This window comes from Coenobita brevimanus, chromosome 44 (assembly GCF_032717465.1).
Source record: "Coenobita brevimanus isolate Jiangsu-jjx chromosome 44, ASM3271746v2, whole genome shotgun sequence".
NCBI classification, from domain to species: domain Eukaryota; kingdom Metazoa; phylum Arthropoda; class Malacostraca; order Decapoda; family Coenobitidae; genus Coenobita; species Coenobita brevimanus.
In genome coordinates, this window is record NC_136997.1 from 50,145,567 (window position 1) to 50,151,523 (window position 5,957).

Here is a 5,957-nt window from a genome sequence, read left to right on the forward strand (position 1 = left end):
TATAACCAGGCAGCTCCACAACCCCGTCCTGTCAGTGCCACCACGTGAAGGCGGTCCTCAACAGTAAAAAGGAGCGGGTATGTACACTTTATGAATGCTATATTATTTATTTTTTTCTGCCACTGTCATATGACTTTGTGTAGATTTGGAAATACGTCTGTCAGTGAAAGGAATATGGCGAGAGAGAGAGAGAGAGAGAGAGAGAGAGAGAGAGAGAGAGAGAGAGAGAGAGAGAGAGAGAAGTACGGTGCTCCAGTGTCCAGTTATACAAATGTTCCTCACCTCCATCCCTGTCCCCCAAAGGAAGGATGGTATACAGCAGGAGGAGAGCTTTACCTGTGGTCCATTGGGTTCACGTTTAAGATGAACCGTGGGAAACTACTACTACTACTACTACTACTACTACTACTACTACTACTACTACTTCTACTACTAAAATCATAAAAATGCAATATTTCTCGAGATTGCCTTGCTGTTTCTCTTCAGTATTCGATAACATGCTTCGTCATACATCCATATCCATCCCCTGAATTGTGATCAATAATTCTTTAGTTTATTTTAATTCTCTGTCGACTGAAAGAATTTAAAAAAAATACATCCAGTGAGTGAAGGGATAAGGATGAAATAGTTATAGAAGTAAAGAGGAATTAGGTCTATCTGTATGAGTCTATCTATCTATCTATCTATTTATAACCAGACTCCTTCATCCCGGAAAAGGTGGCCACTGACAAATCGTCTCCATGTCACCCTGTCCTCTCATCAATCTACCCTTCCTCCTCACATCACCCTCACTCACATACCTCTCCTCCCCATCCCTCTCCCCCTCCACATCCTTCACACTCACATACACTCCTAGTCAGTTTCTCAATCGCCATTCTCTCCACATACAATAGAAGCAAACAGTTAAGGAAACAGATAGAAATAAATGAAACGGGAAACACTTCAATCTATTTTCCCCTCACACTAAACTCTCGATTTCCCAAGAGTCCAGGAGAGAGAGAGAGAGAGAGAGAGAGAGAGAGAGAGAGAGAGAGAGAGAGAGAGAGAGAAATATGCCTCAGAGAACCACATTTATCAGAAAAACGATAGACCACCAGTGTATGAGAGTGACAAATGTAGAGATGGGGGGGCTGTGACAGTGAACCCAGTGGACTGAAGGCTGAGGTTGGTCCGCAGTCCACCATCCTGCTTTCGGGGTACAGGGAGGTGAATTCGGGGACGTGTCAGGCAGTGGATCCGCTCGGTAATATCAGTGCCACCACGTGAAGGCGTCCCTCTCCCGCAGTGATTAGATAGGATAGAGTGGCGAGGGACGGGATAATGATAACTACATAAGGAAGTCTCTCTCTCTCTCTCTCTCTCTCTCTCTCTCTCTCTCTCTCTCTCTCTCAACATCGGGACCCACCCAGTTCTATCGACCCCTCAGACCACACCCTCTCCCTCCTGCACCTCTCTCTCTCTCTCCCAGATAACTGCGTGTGCCTAGCCCTTTCCGTCTGTCAACCAGCTTCACCTTCACTCTCATTAACCTCTTCACATCGATGACCTGGCACGCCTATCATTCACTCACAGGATATAGGACTGCCTTAGGTTACGCTACACCGAGTGACACGCCAAATGGTTTACATCGAGGCAGGAATACGGTTAATACGCTGGGTGGTAACCATGTAACCAAACTTGAGAGTGTTTCCCAGGTGTCATATAAATAACAAAGTTGGGAAAGGTTTGTGTCCTGCCTTGTAAAACGGCAAGCAAAGAGAGAGAGAGAGAGAGAGAGAGAGAGAGAGAGAGAGAGAATCCTCATTTCCACACGGAGCAACACTTGTAGATTAAGTACCAAACAAAGGGATATTTTGAGAATGGCGACAAGAACCTGATCACCCCTTTCGAGATCAAGACTTTTGGCGAGAGAGACTATGATCATTTCTCTTATTTTATTTTTCTAATCGACAGACCACTTTATTCAGCATCGGAAAGACTATGTGAAGTGGTGGAGTCAAATGCCCTAACACCTTTTCCTAAGCGGTTTATTTGACTATTCTGCCTTGCCTGATTCCTTCTAACATTGCCATACTCTGCAAAAATTACATGTAAAAGGATATTAGCTGGCTATATCCAAAAATAAATCGCTAAGGAAGAAGTGCTAGGAAGCCTCCTTACTCGATGAGAATGCAATGGCTTGTACTCTCGTCCGTGAAGGAAGCTCCCTAACACCTTTTCCTAAGCAATTTATTTTGTGCATTACTTCCAACGTGAAATGTAAGGGGTGCGAATGATGAGGTGAAAGAGAGAGAGGTTGTCCAGGTGCTTGAGGTTACAAAAGTGGACATATGTGGGTTGAATGTGAGAGTGGGAGTGTGGATGGGGTACACGAGAGAAAGTAGGTAAGAATGAGAGGGCAAGAGATGGTGTATGTATTGTGGTGTACAAAAGATGGAAGGAGAATATAAAAGAATATGGATCAGTTGGTTCAAGGATTGTGTGGGTAAGATTGAAAGTAGGATTACAATTGTGGGCCATTGTATGTGTATATGCACCAACGCAAGATCGTGCAAGCAGAGTGAAAGAAGAGTTCTGGGCAAATGTGGAAGTGTGCATGGAAGAGTTTGAGAGGAATGAGACAGTGTTTTTGACTGGAGATGTGAATGGAAACGTAGGGAACGTGAAGGTGGATGTAGTAGTTGGAAAGTGGGGTGTGCCTACAGATGTGGATAGGAATGGCAGTGTTCAAGTGGGCATTTTTGAAGGGAGGGGGTTTGTGATAGCCAATACCCTCTTTAAGAACAAAATTTTCCACAGGTACACGTGGCGAGTGATGAGAAGGGTGGATGGTGAACTGAATGAACGGAAGGCAATGATTCATTATGTGTGTGTGGATGAGAGAATGAGAAGGTATGTAATGAATGCAAGTGCATACAGAGGCTGGGGAAGTGGATTTTCTGACCACTACTTGGTGGTGGTGAAATCATTGTACAATTGCGATGGATGGATAGAAGGTCAGAAGGACAGGAGGAAGTGGTCCATACGAGGAGTGTAGAATGGTTGCAAGAAGATGGAAATAAAAAGGCAGAATAGAAGAGAGGAATGGAGAAGCAACTGGGTAAATATGATTCGGAGCAAATGGGGGAGGTGGAAGTGTGATATAAAAATCCTTCTCACACTGTCATACTGTGCAAAAATAACGTATAAACGGATATTATCCAGCCACATCCCGAAATAAATCGCAAAGGAAGAGGTGCTGTGGGATCTCATTATCCTCCAGAATGAAAGACCTCTATTAAGTGTTAAAAAAATCGTCTGGAGATAACAAGAATAAACTAAACATTATCCTGCTGCAAAAAAATAAAATGTCACTGATTCGTTTTGTATGGGCGGTATTCTGGTGCGGTTAGAAGCTGACAAACACCTCTTCCTGGCCGATTTATTCCCGATTCTGCTCCCCTTACAATATTCTGGTGTGCTATTCATGCAGTCTATGTCGATATTAAAAAGATATACTAAGCGAAAAAGAGAATATTAATGGGTAGTTTGAAAAAAATATGATTAAGGAAGAGATGCTAGGGACTTGTCCTTTTATGGTTTAAGGAAGCTCCCTAACACCATTCCCTTAGCGATTTATTTTCCATACTAGGCCTTACTGCTTTTCTGCATGTTGTTATTATCTTTCAAACACCAACATGGAAGGCAAAAATAACATACAAGGGATTATTAATGAGCTGCATGCAAAAATAAACTGGAAAGGAAAAAGTGTTAGGGAGCCTCCTTACCCCACGAGAACACGGGCCAATGTGGATAAAGAAGCTTCGTAGCACCTTTTTCTTGGTGATTCATTTCGCAAACTTTTCTTGTTAGCCTACATCAATGCTCACTGAACGCGAAAAAGGGCTTCTGCTTTGCTTGGTCTGTCTGTCTGTCTGTCTGTCTGTCTGTCTCTCTCTCTCTCTCTCTCTCTCTCTGCTTGTGTGTGTGTGTGTGTGTGTGTGTGTGTGTGTGTGTGTGTGTGTGTGTGTGTGTGTGTGTGTGTGTGTGTGTGTGTGTGTGTGTGTGAGAGAGAGAGAGAGAGAGAGAGAGAGAGAGAGAGAGAGAGAGAGAGAGCGAGCATAGACGCTTTTCCTATCCTTGAGACTCAGGAATCGTTTTCTGTGCCGCACATCTTCACATGTCACCATTTCGTTGTTAATACTCACCGTCCGCATTGAATAAATTGCATGACTATCCGTATTCAGGTCCGTCGCAATTACAGTGGCGGGGTTGCTTTTACGAACCAACAGTGGGTCAGGTGGAAGCTCACTAAATGTGCTTCATCAAAATTCAAATAAGCCTACTAATTTCCCCCCAGACTCAAGACTGAAGACTGGTACCCTATCCACTAGACCACCGCCTCTCCCAAACCCACGAAGACACAGCCTCCCCAAAGTGTAAGGAACAAGTAGAGAGGAACCATACCTCTTTTACCTTAACTTGGCCCAGATTTTCATCCTGTTGCAGTTGATTTCATGTACCTCAGTAGGAAAAACATACTACAGCTCTCCATCCTTCCCACAGCACTTCTTCGTGACTAGTATCATATTTTAGCAAGAATCCATTGCCAAAACTAAGCACTCAAGATGGAGAGATGGACATTTTAGGCCAAGTTAGTGTAAGGAGAGTATATAGAGGCTAGGCTATACAGGGCTTACGTAGAAGAAAAGGCATTGCGTGTGAAATGTTAAGGGATTTGCAGTGACGAGCTATACAAGGGTTCGATAAACTGAACAAACTTGAATGTGAAATTTCTTACGTTATGGCTGACTGGCCAAGACACTCGTAGATCCGTATTTTCGTCTGTTAAGAAAACTCCCTAACATCTTTTCCTCAGCGATTTATTTTGATCATTATACCTTATTGCCGTCTTCTGAGTTACATAAATCCTTTCGATATTGTCATACTCTCCATAAATAATGTTTATCTATCTATCTATCTATTGCCAGGCGCCTTAATCCTGTAAAGGGTGGCCACAAACAAATAGCCTCCATGTCTCCCTGTCCTCCACCATTCAGCTGCCCTCCCCCCAGCTCACACACACCCTTCTCTCATATCTCTCTCCATAACGTGCAAGAGGACATTAACCAGACATCCTCCTCTGTTAAGGAAACTTCCTAACACCTTTCCTGAATCGATTTATTTTGTTTATTACACCATACTGTCATCTTCTGTGTTACATATATCCTTTCGATATTGCCATACTCTGCATAAATCACATACAAAATAATGTTAACCAGCCATATCCGAAAATACTGTAAATCGCCAAGGAAGAGGTGTTAGGGAGCTTCCTTACGCGACGAACCCTAGAGATGTTCCCGAAACTGGAGAGAGAGAGAGAGAGAGAGAGAGAGAGAGAGAGAGAGAGAGAGAGAGAGAGAGAGAGAGAGAGAGAGCACGGGAAAAATTCAGACGTGACCTGGATGCATCAGAAGTTACATGACCCCCCCCCTCTCTCTCTCTCTCTCTCTCTCTATGCCGTATATATAAAATCTCTCTATTCATCTATCTGCCTTTTTTTTTTTTAATTGATCTCCATTTTTATCAATTAGCTATCATATGTATCTACCTGCCTATACCTGCTTACTTACGCTATATCCAACTCTTGTCTCTAATGTGCCACCTTCTTTTTCGTCTATTCTTAATGTGTTTCCTATTTCCAATCACAAGATTTTATTCTTTTCGTTCTCACCACATCATCCGTTACACCTGCGCTCGCGAACCAAGAGGCGGGTGTTGTTTTCCTCAGCGTGTGTACCTCCGCGTGCGTACGTGTGTAGGTTACCAAATAACTCAGGTAGCTTCTGTTCGATGTAAACAAAATTTATTGGAAGGATTCAGTGTTAACCAGGCAGTTTATCCATTGCCCTTGAGAACATTTGGTCAAAGGTTAAGGTCACAGGGTCAGATCAAAGTTTATTCTAGGAAGGTCAGTG